We start from the raw sequence: 15,362 nt of genomic DNA, 5'->3' as shown, positions 1-15,362 counted from the left end.
GCCACAATGGAGCGGTGTGCTCCGCGGAGAGCTCGCTGGAAGGCAGCGTGTCCCAGAGCAGCGCGCAAGAGGCAAACTGAGCTGCCCTCGCCCCGAAGCGCCACTGCTTCAGTCCTGGGAGGGCTCGCAACCCCCTACACTCCTCCCGATGCTGGGAGCCGGTGCCCGGCCTCGCAGGGACACCGAGCGGCAGGGAACAAGCAGCGAGCCAGAACGATTCAAGGGACTCACCCGTCTCTCGGCGTGATCTGACGGTAAGTCGCGGCCCCAGCACCGACCCGGAGGTGCCCAATCCCGCTCGGCGCCCGAACCTCCAGAGCGCGAGCCTGCTCTGCCTGGGCAGACTCCGCCTCCTTGTCAATTGTCCGTCCGGCGCCACCTGCCGGTGCCGGGCGTCCTCAGGGCTCCTGCTTGGCTGGACAGTCCTGGGAAGGTCCCAGAGCCGAACCTAGGATTTCCCTACGTAGCCATCCGGCCGCTCCCGGTTTTCTTTCAAAGAGCCCTGTCCTCTGTCTGAGGTCTGCTCTGCACCCTCTCGATCCTCTCGATATTCTCCTCTCCTCTCCTCCTTTTCCCTCCCTGCCTCCCTCCCTTCCGTCCTTCTCGCCTACTTTAATCTCCCAACTAATGAACATTCGTGCAATTCCTTAGAGCAGTGGTTCTCAAACTCTAACATGTATTTCCTGTAGGGCTCATTAAAACACCGATCTGTCGTGTCCACCCCCCCCCCCCAAAGCCCCTCTCCTCCACCTCGCCCACGTTTCCTGTTTAGTAGATCCGGGATGGGGCCTGAGATTCTGCATTTTCTAACAGTTCCTGGGTGATGCTGAAGCAGTCTCAGATCACACTGTGAGAGCTTAGCTAACTCATTTTAGAGCTTTAGCGCTTAGCGAGCTCATTTTAGAGCTTTAGAGCGTAGCTAACTCATTTTAAACTTCACAGCAGCTCTTTGAAGCGGCTGTAATTTACAATTTCCAAATCCGAATCTGAATCTCTTTTGCCCCCTAAATTGTCGAAATCTTGTATCTTAAACCGCACAAACCCTGTCCCCTAGCTGAATAAGTCCTTAAACCGACGTTCACTCCTTCCCTTCCCCACCTCTGATATTAAAGCCGCCTTCCCATACCCTAACCCCATCAAGCACTACAAACCTAAAGTTGAGTTACTGTCACTATTTAAAAGTTTAAGGTTGCTTTTAAAATATGAGGGGTATGGAGAAAGAGCGAATGTGAGCAAGGGATTTACTCCTCTGAGTTGGAACCAGCCTCAGGGTAGAGCATCTGAGACCTGAATTGCAACGTCTGAGGATTTGGTGTATAACATCCCCAGAACTAATCTGATTAGGAAAAGTAAAGGAAAATAAACTCTCAGCTGCATTTTCCTTGATTATCTTTTATTCATAGCTAGGGCCCCTAGGACTGTTCATATTTTAATATGTAATTTTCTGTAGTCATTGACTGTCCACAGGGTAATGTTAAAACCCCTTGAAGATTAATTTACCATGGACTGATGCCTTGCGGTAGAAATAGAATCCTACACTTTTTATTTCTAGCAAAACTAGAAAATAATCATTTTTAAAAGTTTTAGGAAAAAAATCTCTGTGTTTATAGAACAGATTATGAAAATTAGGACAAATTGCTAAATATGTCTAAGCATTGTTGAATTTTAAAAATGATGAAGGTTTTAAATCATCAAAACAATATGATTTTATTTTTTAAAATTTGATAGAACAAAGGTCATTCACTTTTTTATAATTTATTTTGCATGTGATGAGGGCAAGGAAGTTAATATTATATTAATATAAGTTGGCTAACTGTAGCAAGCTTCACTTAAAACTGCTTTTCCTGTTTAATTAAAACATTTGGAATCAAGCCCCAAATACGTCTGCTTTATAATTAGACCAATAATTTTATTTCCACACTTCTTCCGGAAGTTGTTTTGTTCAGTGTTTTAGTGAGGTGAATAAATATAGTATGTTTCAAAGGAAAATGATTGAAAATGTGAGGTTATTTACTAATTAGTTTGTAGAGTTTATAAAGGCAACAGAACATTGGATTAGAAAACCATAGTATTAAAGAACTTTGATTGAGTTATCAGGAGTTAGTATTGCAGACCAAATTTCTGCAATTTTTGCATATATGTGATCTGTGATTTGGGTATGAGATGAAGGAAAAGATTTTTTTTTTTTTTTGAGAAATTCAAAGCCAGAGCATCTGAAAATGCTCTGAGTCAGCCTCTATAGCACATACTTTATAAAACCAGTATGGCTTGTGGAAAACAACGCTATGCTATTGCAAATATCGAAAAGCAGATTGCTAGTTTCGGTATGACTTGCGAGAACTAGAGGATTCTAAAATAGGAATTCAACTGTGAGTTACTAACCAATTTGGATCATTCAGAATATTTTGTAATAAACTTAAACTCTAGCAAGAAAGCATATTAGCAAAACAGTTCTTCAATCTTATTTAGGGTCAAATACTAAACTAGTGATTTCACAGTAACATATCATGGGGAAAATATAATTTAGAATCCATGAGTACTTTTACTTGACCAAAAAGCAACCTAATCTTAGAATTTGATGGGACTGCCATTTAAGAGGTAAATGGAGTATAGTGGTGAGAGAGAGAAAAAATGATCACACTGTTAAAGTTAATCAAAATGATCAATAGACAGTAAATTGTGCACGGATGACAGGAACTGTATTTAGTTTTTCTCCTTCGGAAATCAAACTGACTCCTAAGGGCACAGTAATTCAAACAATGTTCAACGGTATTTCCAAGTCTACCTCTTACTGTATAACAATGGTCAGACTTATTTTAAGAGGAGGCAAAATTTACCTAAAGTTCATGGGGAAATATTTTGTCCAAATGATTGTTTTAGCACAGACATGGTAAAGCTCTACTGGCCTAATTTTCTGATTCTACTAGTCTCATATGATAAATTCTCTTCACTAGTTCAAAATCTTCTGGTAGACTAATGCTTAGAGTATGTGGTCAGTTAGCCCCCAATGTCTGTGGGTGAAAGTGGTTGGGGGCAGAAAGAATCCACCCCCAGGACTGGAGGTTTTTAAAAAATTCTTCCATGTATTTCCCCCCAGCTCAAGCCCTTTATTGCTTATTCACCAACACAGTTAACAGTCAACATCTGTTCTAGGCGGATTTTAAGAATTGGTGGTTTATTTCAAGGCTCACAGATCCATTTCTGCCCAAATACTGCTTAACTATGATGCTCAAAATTCTGTGACAAAATATATCCTGTTGTCTTTAAATCTGTTGTAATCTATGAAAAGGTACCTGCAAATGGCATCACATTAAGCCTTACCAGTTATTTACATCCTACTATCATCGAATATTTCAGTACTTTTTTGAAAGTATGTTCTGACAGAGAGAGTGAAATATAAGGGTGTTGAAGATGGATACTGGAAGGCTGTGAAGGGGTTATACCTTAGGGAAAAACAGAAGCATTGGAGCCAAGAGAACAGATTTCACCACCTTCACAGTATTACTTAACTAGGCAATTTCTCCTTTCCCCACATCTCCATATCAAACGATACATATTGGTGAAAAAAAGTATCTTCTTTAAACCACTCTATCTTGGTCTCCTTTGTTATAGTAGCTTAGCCCATACCCGAGCTTGTTTGATATTATATTACAGCACTTTTCAGAATTAGCCTGTATTGGAGATTTTTGGGCCCCTCCCGTCGCGGAGCACAGGCTCCGGACGCGCAGGCCCAGCGGCCACGGCCCACGGGCCCCGCCGCTCCGCAGCATGCGGGATCCTCCCAGACCGGGGCACGAACCCGCGTCCCCTGCATCGGCAGGTGTACTCTCAACCACTGCGCCACCAGGGAGGCCCCTGGAGATTTTTATATGTGTTTCTTTTACCCTCATTAAGCTGTGAGCTTTAAGAGAGCAGAGACTTTGCCGTTTTTACCTTTGTATCTCTTGTAATTTAGAGATTGGTGGAACAGACTTGTATATATTTGTGGAATGTGATTTTACCCCTGGAAATAATATGGTGGGAAAAATTTTTTTTTTCCTTTATCCATTCAACCACTGATGAACACATAGCCATTCATCTATGTTTGCTATTACAGATAATGATGCAGTGAACATGGAGGTGCAGATATCTTTTCAGCATAGTGATTTCATTTCCTTCAGGTATATACCCAGAAATGGAATTGCTGGATCATATGGTAGTTCTATTTTTAATTTATTTTTTATCCTGTTTCCATAGTGGCTGTACTAATTTACATTCCCACCAACAATATATAAGGGTTCCCCTCTTCTCCATATCCTTGCCAGCTGGCATTTTTTTCTTACTCCAAGTTTAATCTTTTATCAGTTTGATTATGAAGTAATTTTGGGGAAGCCTTCCAGAAGACTATTTGAAATGTGAATTTACACTCAGCAAAGCTAATGACAAATCTCACCTTATTATCTTGAGATGTTAGCTGAGGATACTGTATACATGCTATGTTGGGGATGTATACATGAATAGGGTGTGTGATCAGTAGTGGGAGAAACCTTTGTTGGCAAAGGGGAACATGGAAAAATTCAGTAGGAGAAACAGGAGCCTCAGATACTTCTTCCTCTGCACTCTCCGTATAGTGTATTCAGCCTTCTTTGCTAGAGTGGAAACTGCTGGAGGGCAGGGATCATTTCTTTCCATTTGCCTCCTCAGACTTAGTAAGAACATAGTATATAGTGAAAAGCTGATAAATACCTATTGAATGAAGAGTACCTTGGGGAGAATTTAAGTTGGGGCAAGTGGTCAACAATGTCAAGCACTATTAAAAGTCAAATGAAATAGGAAATAAAAAAGAGTCTGGGCTTCCCTGGTGGCGCAGTGGTTGAGAGTCTGCCTGCCGATGCAGGGGACACGGGTTCGTGCCCCGGTCCGGGAAGATCCCACATGCCGTGGAGCGGTTGGGCCCGTGAGCCATGGCCGCTGAGCCTGCGTGTCCGGAGCCTGTGCTCCACAACGGGAGAGGCCACAGCAGTGAGAGGCCCGCGTACCAAAAAAAAAAAGAAAAAGAGTCTGTTGGGCACATGAAAAAAATGCTCAACATCACTAATCATCAGAAAAATGCAAATCAAAACCACAGTGAGATATCACCTCACACCTGTCAGAATGCCTGTCGTCAAAAAGACAAGTAATAAATGTTGATAAGGATGTAGAGAAAAGGGAACCCTAGTACACTGTCAGAATGTAAATTGGTGTAGCCACTATGGAAATCAGTATGGAGGTTCCTCCAAAATTAAAACTACCATATGATCCAGCAATTCCGCGCCAGGATATATATCTGAAGAAAACAAAAACACTAATATGAAAAGATACATACACCCTGATGTTCACAGAAGAATTATTTACAGTAGCCAAGATATGGAAGCAACCTAAGTGTTGGTCAACAGATAAATGGATATAGAAGTTGTATATATTTTGGGTTGGCCAAAAAGTTCGTTCGGGACTTTCTGTATGGTCTTACGGGAAAGATCTCTCTATCCACCATCTATCTATCTAATCTATCTATCTATCATCTATAAAATAATTCATGGAGTCAAGACCAGCTGAAGGGATGGAGGGTAGGGACTTCGAGACTGCAAAAATCGAGGACTTGTTCCCTGCCTTCAAAGAGTACAATATTTATTTGGGAGAAATAGGGAGGCAAGATATATGAATAATTCAGTTCACTGGGAAAAAAAGTGCAAAGCCACTCAGAACCAAGTACTGAATAATAAAATAAAGGCTGGGGTGCCTAAAGTTCACAGAAGCATTGGAGCAATGATTTGGGCTCAGTTGGTGAGAGGAGATGTAATGGAAGAATGAATGTTTTGAACTTGGCCTTAGAAGAGTGAAAGATTTTTCTTTGGGGAAAAGAAAGGGAAAGACTTTGTTTTCTTTCCCAAACCAGAAGTAGCATATATGGATTAAATTTTCCTTTGGTCTAGCAACATATTTATGTCCCGGAATTAGCTTTATAAATCTAGTAGTTTTCCTCCCCTTGACCTACTGCTCGTTTGAGTTAAGCAAAAGATTTCTAACACAGCGTATTGGATGTGATTCCTTAGTTCTTCCGAAGGATTTCTCCTAGGCGAGCTCCTAAGGGTGTTCACCTTCTTCAGACCTCTAGCCCTTAGGAGAGAGCATGTCTCAGAGTAGCTGGAGCTCAAAGAAAACGTATTGAATTGAATTCTCCCACTCAACTCTGGGTATAGGTCTGTCCTTAATCCTCTTCTGTATTCGGGTTAGTTTCCCCTGAAAGCCCTCATTTCTGTCTACACACTTCCATCCAGCTCTTTTCTGATCATGTTTTAGTCAGTCGTGTAACACGCCTCTTTCTCGATTGATTGGCAGCTGCAGAATCCTTAAGGACATACCTTCACAGGGAGAGTGCATAGTTGGGATAAATCAATAAAAAACACAGAGATAGGTTTGTGGACGACAGAGCAAGCTTTGTGCACTGTTTCTGTCTGAAACAGGGTAGAGTTTTTACAATCAAGGAAACTATTCATCTTTTCAGTATTTAAGGGGGGGCTTTGGAAAGGTCAGATTTCAAAGCTTCTGTGGAACTGGATTCAGTGGTGGGCTGCTGTGCTATGTGGCCACAAGGTGGCGCCAGAGCCCTGTTCAGGAAAAATGCACCGTTCAAGGGCCTCTGGCGCTGCTGCTTTCTGCTTACATTGTTTTAAGGACTTTCTCAAACTCACTGGAAAGATTCTGTACGTTCAGACTCACTTCTGTGCGTGTTCATCTTTCTGTTTATCATTCATGCGTTTGTTTTTGTGTATATATGTCCTTGAATCTTTGTATAATATCCTTTTTATCTATATTTACATCTGTACCTAATGTTTATTGAGTGTTTACAATATCAAGCATTTCACACAAATTATCTTCCCTTTATTGAGGTATAATTGTCATATAACATTATACCAATTTCAGGTGTACAACATAATGATTTGATATTTGTATATATTGCAAAATGATCACCACAGTAAGTCTAGTTAACAACTGTCAAGTATAGTTACAAAATTTTTTTTCTTGTGATGAGAAATTTTAAGATCTCTCCAGCAGTACATAATACAGTATTATTAACTCTAGTCACCATGCTGTACTTTATATTACCGTGGATTATTTATTTCATAACTGGAAGTTGGTATTTTTAAACACCCTTCACCCATTTTGGGTACTTCCTTTCCCCCCAGCTCTGGCAACCACCAATTTGATTTCTCCTATCTGTGAGCTCATTTTTTTTTGTTTTTTGTTTTTTGGTTTTTTTAGATTCCACATGTAAGAGAGATCATTTGGTGTTTGTCTTTGTCTGTCTGACTTATTTCACTTAGCATAATGCCCTCAAGATCATCCATGTCACAAATGGCAAGATTTCATTATTTTTAATGGCTGAGTAATATTCCATATGTATGAGAGAGAGTGTGTGAGTGTGTGTGTGTGTGTGTGTGTATTAGATTTTCTTCATCCATTCTTCTGTCAATGGACACAGTTTGTTTCTGTATCTTGGCTATTTTAGATAATGCTGCAATGAACATGTGCATATATCTTTTTGAATTAGTGCTTTCTTTTTCTTCAGATAAATACCCAGAAGTGGAATTGCTCGATTATATGGTAGTGCTATTTTTAATTTTTTTGAGGAACCTCCATACTTTTTTTCCATAGTAGTTGCACCAATTTATATTTCCACCAACAGTACGTGAGCATTCCCTTTTCTCTACCTCCTCACCAACACTTATTTCTCATTTTTTTGGTAATAGCCATTCTAACAGGTGTGAGGTGGTATAAATTATCTTATTTAATCCTTATAAAACCTTTGAAAACAGGTACTTTTATCATTTGCAAATGAGGTAACTGGGGCTTAGAAAGGATAAATATAAATAACCTGCTCGAGGACACAAAGCCTTTTTACCCTTTACACGTAATGCTTCTCATAGGTTAACTTTCACAGCATCTTTGTGAGTTTAAAGTATATGCATAGAGAAATAAGAGCAGTTCAAGTAAATTGATTAGAAAGGGAAGAAAGCCCCTGTGCCCAAAATGTTTGTCTTTGGTTCCTGACCTGTTGATTATTAGTTTTCGTGAGTGTGGAGATCTTGTCCTTGATCAAGGTGGATGTATCCCACCCAAACTCCCGATATGGCGGAAGCACAGCTGAGATCTATGAAAGTTACTGGAGTAAAGCAGCTGGAGTGATCACTCCCTTCCCAAAGCAACTTTAGCAGCCCCACTTCCGTCTCAAGCGTTACGTAAAGGATTTGCTTGAGAATCGTGAACAGCAGTCGTGAGCTGAGACATTCTGAGAAGATCGATTATTTCATCCTTTTGCTCTTGTCACCGTGGCCAAGGACTTCATTCAAGGTGTTTAATGATTGTTCTATTACACGCACTAGAATATAACGGTCATAGGTAGAGGGAAGGAAAAACTATCTTTCTAAGTCTCAGGCTCATGATCTGTAAAATGAGAAAATAATTTTACCTCTTTCATAAGGCAGTTGTCAGGATTAAATGAGATAATGAATGTCAAGTGTATGGCACAGTGAACATTACTCTTATTGCTGGAGAATAATGGATGGTAGTGTTGAATGAAGATGGGGAATTGGCAGAAGGAGAAGAGAAAGGGCAACGAAAAGGAAGGAAGACAAAATTTACTGAGGGACCGAGCGGCAAAGGAGGGGAGGCCCTTAGTTGCATCCAGAGACTGAAAAATCTGTTAGTTCCTCAGTCCTGATTACCACCAGCCAGAAAGCCATAGAATTTCTGGCAGGAGACTTAGAGATCATCTAATGTAACCATGTTATGAAAGAAAAATGAGTTGTGGGACTTATTCAAGGTCAACTAGAGGCAGCTCCAGGACGAGACTCCAGGACTCCTGACTTTGGTTCTGGTGTTGTTTTACCACTCTTCACATTGCTTTAGGTTAATCAGGGTGTTTGCAAGCACGAGGCTGAGACAGTCCTTGTCTGTATATAGGGGCTTGCTTTAGAGCCTTGAGTTGCTGAAATACAATGTCATATGGAATTGAGAGAGGGCAAGGTATTATAAGTTTAAATCAAAAGGACAACGTACATGGAGTCTTAGTTCTCCTTGGCATAGTATCCTCAAGTTCATGGTGCATTCAATACATCTCTTCCTAGAAAGGCTACATGTAATGTGATACTTTCCCCATTATGAGAGAACTATGGCTCCTTTTATGTGTGACCTCTTTAAGATGCTTTCTATTATCTTTACTTATGATATAACCTTATGGAGACTTATTTCTCAGTAAGCTCCCAAATATGAATAGCAGTAACTTGACTTTATAGGCTAATATATTTTCAATAGAGTTGTGCTTTCTGAGATTTCCCTAGAGAAAATCTTACTTTTGTAGGTATATTAGCATCTATCTTTTATATACATGGCTACTGGACATAAGCAAGTAGAAAGTAGTTCATTGGATGGTTTCTGAAATTTTAGAGGCTGCCAAGATGGAAGGATCCTTTCCTTTAAAATTACATTGAAAAATTTCCTTTGTAGTCCCACACATAGAGTAGCTCTACCATTTTCTTGGTTCATTTTTAATGCTGCTAATGAGCTTGTTCATTTCACTATTCAAATAAATATCTTAAAAAAATATTATCCCTTCCCTCCCACTCTCATATACACACATCAATATGGGTGAAGATAAAAGTTGGAACTATGATAATGCTATTTCGAAACATTATATTTACTGTGGCTTCCAATGACAAAAGTGCATATTTATTGAATGAAATGTAGAAGTTGTAGAACAGAAAGAAGAAACTAAGAATGAGTTTGGTTCTGGAAAATTTTCTTCACTCTTTGCGGATGGTCCCCTCCTTGCTCTTTTCTTTGCTCTGCTTTCATGGTCCTATGAGGACCCAGACCTTTTGTTGTTTGTTTGGTCTTGTGGCTCTGCCATTCCCGAGGGGCTTGGAATCCTCCTCTGGCATCTCTGAACCTGGCCAAAAGACGGGGAGGGTCACCTTGGGAGGTTTTAATGGGCCAGGCCTAGAACTGGGATGCATCATTACATTCATCGCCTATTGGCCAAACTCAGTTACAGACTGTCACACCTATATGGAAGGCAAGTTGAGAAAAAAGTAGTCTAGCTGGTACCCAGGAAGGTTTTATGAACATTCAAGAGACTTTTGTGATTGTTTGCTCTGCTGGCACTTAGGATCTGTCTCATAGTCCTGCTATGTAGAGAATATATCACCCAAGGCAGACAACCCATGTGGTCACTGTAGCCAGTTCCAAGTGTGATATTTCCAGTCCTTTTATGAGGACGTGTGATCTATTGACATGTGAACAAGGAAGAAAAGTTATCTGCTCTCCCTACCCACTTAGTGATGGTGGAGCAGGGACAGGATAAACACAGAGAAAACTCTACTGGGAAAAGAAAAGGATGGCAGACTTACAGCAATCTCTGGTCCACAGATTCTGAAATTCTGTTAAGCAAGCGTTCTAAAGGCTTTCTAACCTGGAGGTGGAAGAAATTCCTTGCTTGGCCCTGATTGTGCTTTCAGAGAGGAATTTCCTTGATCAGTGTTCCTCACGGCCCTGGGCTCTCCTTCTGGGAGGTTGTTTCTCAGCCATTACCCTTTATGCTCACATCAGACACAGACTTCGGTGAGTGTGCCTTTTCTGGGAGTGTGTGTAGCTTCCATTGTCCCTTCCTTCCTGAGGGCTGTGTTAAGACTTTTCCAAACCAGCCTTCTTTAAACCAGCCTCATGATTTCTTTGTCAATTCCACCAAAATTTTGATAGTTTTCAATCTATTTATATACTTTCAGTAAGCTCCATGTGTCGGTTACCATGCACATAGATTTCCCCTGCACATAATTCTTAAGCTTTCCCTGTATGTCTGTTCACTCTCATATCTCTCAACTTAGGGGTGGATGCTTTGAGTTAGGGCTCAGTGGGGAAGGTGGCACCCTTATTTTTTTTATTTTTTGAGGTACGCGGGCCTCTCACTGCCGTGGCCTCTCCCATTGCAGAGCACAGGCTCCGGACGCGCAGGCTCAGCGGTCATGGCTCACGGGCCCAGCCGCTCCGCGGCATGTGGGATCTTCCCGGACCGGGGCGCGAACCCACGTGCCCTGCGTCGGCAGGCGGACTCTCAACCGCTGCGCCACCAGGGAAGCCTGGCACCCTTGTTTTGATGTCTCCTGCAAGGCTGAGTCACTTTGCCTAGCTGAAATGTCTTATTGGACTTTGCTGCTTAAGGTGTTTTAAAATCTCCTCTCTTCATATTTGGGGAAAGAAGAAACAGATTTTCTAACCCTGTAAAGCATTTTGACTCTGTTCATTCCCTTCTGTTATTGCTTGAAAACCAGACAAATTTTTGCCTGAGCTAATCTCTTCCGTGTAATACTTCGCGGAAGGCAGGCCATAGTAGCCAGTATATAACACTTTCCAACCACTTTCCCTAGAGCTACAGACTCGTATGCAGTGGCCTGTCTTTCAAGTTGTCAGACAGGGGTTTTATCAAATGTTTTGTCTGGCATTACAGGGGTCTCTAGCCTTCTAGACTCTCATGATTGTTTACTTGAACCCCATGTCAACCCCACATATTTTAGGTTTTTTGGGTTTTTTTTTTGGTTGTAAAAGCTACCCACTTCAGAGTAATAGGTTCTGTGTAAGTTATTCTTTATCTTAATAAAGAACATTAGCTGTTATAGCAAATTCCCAGATCATAATGATTTAATACTGTAAAACTTGATGCTTTGCTCACCCAAAGTCTAATGTGATGTTCAGCCTATGGCTTTCTATATGGTTATTTAGGGAGCCAGGTTATTTATTTATTTAGGTCAAAATGTATCCATCCAACACACAGCCACATGGATACAGCTTTGTGTTTTCAGACAATAGCCACTTGAGAAAAACCTGAGCTTTCTCTCCCAACTCTTCCATTCAGCCTGTGTCCTCATGTTGAGAAACAAAGGGACATTCTCCAACATCGCCATCTTCTCTTCCCTACCCTTGAGGAGTTGAATGGGGAGAGCTGGCCTATAATCAGAGAACTTGCAATACCATGTGGGGAGGACAATAAAAGTGATGGGAACGAAGTCCTGGAGAGCAGAAGTGTGAGCACTAACTGCCTCAATGGCACTGCCTTCTCAGAATTCTTGCATTTGCTTCAAATGCAGACAATTCTAAAGCAAATTATTGCCATTCAAGAAAGAGACAGTTCAGGCTTCCCTGGTGGCGCAGTGGTTGAGAGTCCGCCTGCCGATGCAGGGGACACGGGTTTATGCCCTGGGCCGGGAAGATCCCACGTGCCGCAGAGCGGCTGGGCCCATGAGCCATGGCCGCTGAGCCTGCGCGTCCGGAGCCTGTGCTCCGCAACGGGAGAGGCCACAACAGTGAGACGCCCACGTAAAGCAAAAAAAAAAAAAAAAAAAACAAGGAGACGGTTCAAGAAAAAACCAGGCTACCACATTGCACAAGTCCCCAGAACTTACTCACCTTTTAGTTGTAAGTTTGACCAACTTCTCCCCATTTCCCGCATCCCCCAGCCTGCTAACCACCACTCTAGTTACTGGATCTAGGAGTCTGGCTTTTTTAGATTCCACCTGTGTTATTATCCAATATTTATCTTTCTCTGGTCTTATGTCCCTTTAGGAAGCCAGGTTAATTCAATTTTATGGCCTCGACGTTTATGCTGGATCGGTTTCATCTGGTTGGCCCAAAGGGGAAAAACGTGTGGGAGGGCTTAGTGGGAGAAACACATCATCCCGCCCCCTGTTCTAATGGCTGGGATTCAGTCACATGGGTGCGCCTCTTTGTGAGTGAACGTAGCCTACCTGTGTTCCCAGAAGGAAAAGGAAACTGGCTTTGGTGAACGTGTAGCAACAATCGCCTCATCTTTTGTTTTACCTCATTGAGAGGCTAAACCTCCAGTCTTCTGCAAAGGTGAGAGAAGGGCAGTTGCCTGTCTGATTGGAGGTGAGATCTGTTTAATATACCCTTCACCTCACATAGTTACCTTTTTTTTCTTTATGATGAGAACTTTAAGGTTTACTTCCTTAACTACTTTCAAATAAACAATAGCGTGTTGTTGAGTGTAGTCGCCATGCTGTACATTAGACGCCCCGTCACCTCCTCGTCCCTGGGAACCACTAACCTACTCTGTTTCTGTGAGTTCAGCTTTTTTAGATTCCACATATAAGTGAGATCATACTGTGTCTGTTTTTCTCTGTTTGACTTATTTCGCGTAGCCTAGTGCTCTCAAGGTCCACCCATATTGTTATAAATGGCAGGATTTCCTTCCTTTTTATGGCTGAATAATAGTCCCTTGTGTATATATATTATACACATATATATATATGTACCACATTTTCTTTACTCATCCATCAACGGACACTTGGGCTGTTTACATGTCTTGGTTATTGTAAATAATACTGCAATGAACATGGGAGTGCAGATATCTCTTCAAGATAGTGATTTTATTTCCTTCAGATATTTACCCAGAAGTGGAATTGCTGGATCAGATAGGCTGGGCTTTGTAAGCAGGTAGGTTGCTGGTTGTGCTCTGCTGTTGGATGAGTTCACTGGCCGGGCTCTCTGGTCAGGCAGGACTTCCCAGCTGTATCCTGTAATTGGGTGATGCTGGAGACTGTGCTCTGGTCAGTTGGGCTGTGCTGCTGTCCAGGCTCTCTGGTCAGATGGGGCCACAGACTATGCTCTGTAACTGGGTGGGGTCACTGGCTGTGCTGTCTTCCTGGTGAAGCTTCTGGCTGTGTCAGCAATCAGTTAGGGCTGTAGGCTAGGCTCAGCTGATGGATGATGTTGTAGGCTGGGCTCTGAGGCTGCCCAGTATCACTGTTCAGGGTCCCTGGTTATGTGGGGCCAGAGGCTATGCTCAACGATTGGACAAGGCTGCTGTCTTGGTCCCCTGCCTGAATGGGGCTGCAGGACGGGCTTCACGGCTGCCCAGTGTCTCTGGCTAGGCTTCACGCTCAGGTGGGACTGGGGGCTATACTTAGCAATTGGGGAGGGGCTGGGAATTTGCTTCCGTACCTGAGCAGGGCCATAGAATAGGCTTCAGGACAGGTGCAGCCCATTGGCTGGGGACCCAGGTCAAGCAGAATTGCCAATCAACTTCCCTGGCCAGACAGAGACCCTCGTTTGGCTCTGCTGATGGATGGAGTTGCTGGCTAGGGTCTCTGCTCAGGGGCAGCTGCCAGAGGAATGTGGTCCTCCAGGGTCTGAGTGCTGGTTGCTGTGAACCCCACTGCCTTTCTCCGTCTCCATCGGATCCCCACTGGTCTAACCCCGCAGATGGTTGCAGTGATCCTTGTGAGGCGAGACCCAAGTGGGCCTCCTGAGAAGTGTTCCAAAATGCTGGGGCAGTGAGATATCCACCTTGCACTCTCTTTTGCTACTGGAGAGACCATAGGCCCAGGGGGGCCTCTTGGTGTGATGCTGTGCCAGCCTAAGGGAGGGGCAACGCAGTCGAGGTTAAACTGCGCCTCTTACCCTGCTAATGTGGTCCTTGTTGACCTCTGTCACTCAGGGAGGTTCCTCAGCCTCACCCCCAGGTTCTGGGATTCTCCTGATGGTGTCTAGTTCATGCATAGTCAGTAGTTGGTCTTCTTGTGAGGGGGACTGAGGTTGGAAATGACCTGTGTTGCCATCTTGATATCACCTCCCCTGTTTCTTAAATAGATTTTCTTTACTCTAGGCTCCCATTCAACTCTTCTTCCAGAGGTTTGTGTTATCGCCAATTTTGATTCTTTTGGGGATATTACAGTGATAATTAGTTTGTTTTTGGCTTGCTTGCTTTTTTTTCTAATAGATCTTTATTGGAGTGTAATTGCTTCACAATATTGTGTTAGTTTCGGTTGTACATCAAAGTGAACCAGCCATATGCATACATATGTCCCCATATCACCTCCCTCTTGAGCCTCCCTACCACCCTCCCTATCCAACCCCTCTAGGTCATCCTGAAGCACCGAGCTGATCTCTCTCTGCTATGCAGCTGCTTCCCACTAGCTAACTATTTTACATTTGGTAGTGTATATACATCAATGCTACTCTCTCACTTTGTCCCAGCTTACCCTTCCCCCTCCCCATGTCTTCAAGTCCATTCCATATGTCTACATCTTTATTCCTGTCCTGGAACTAGATTCCATATATATGTGTTAGCATACGGTATTTGTTTTTCTCTTTCTGTCTTACTTCATTCTGTATGACAGACTCTAGGTCCATCCACCTCACTACAAATAACTCAATTTCGTTTCTTTTTATGGCTGAGTAATATTCCATTGTATATATGTGCCACATCTTCTTTATCCATTCATCTGTCGACGGACACTTAGGTTGCTTCTATGTCCTGGCTATTGTAAATA

This window comes from Lagenorhynchus albirostris, chromosome 8 (genome assembly GCF_949774975.1).
Source record: "Lagenorhynchus albirostris chromosome 8, mLagAlb1.1, whole genome shotgun sequence".
Lineage (NCBI taxonomy): Eukaryota > Metazoa > Chordata > Mammalia > Artiodactyla > Delphinidae > Lagenorhynchus > Lagenorhynchus albirostris.
The sequence above is the reverse complement of the archived record's forward strand: the minus strand, read 5'-3'. Positions refer to the sequence as shown.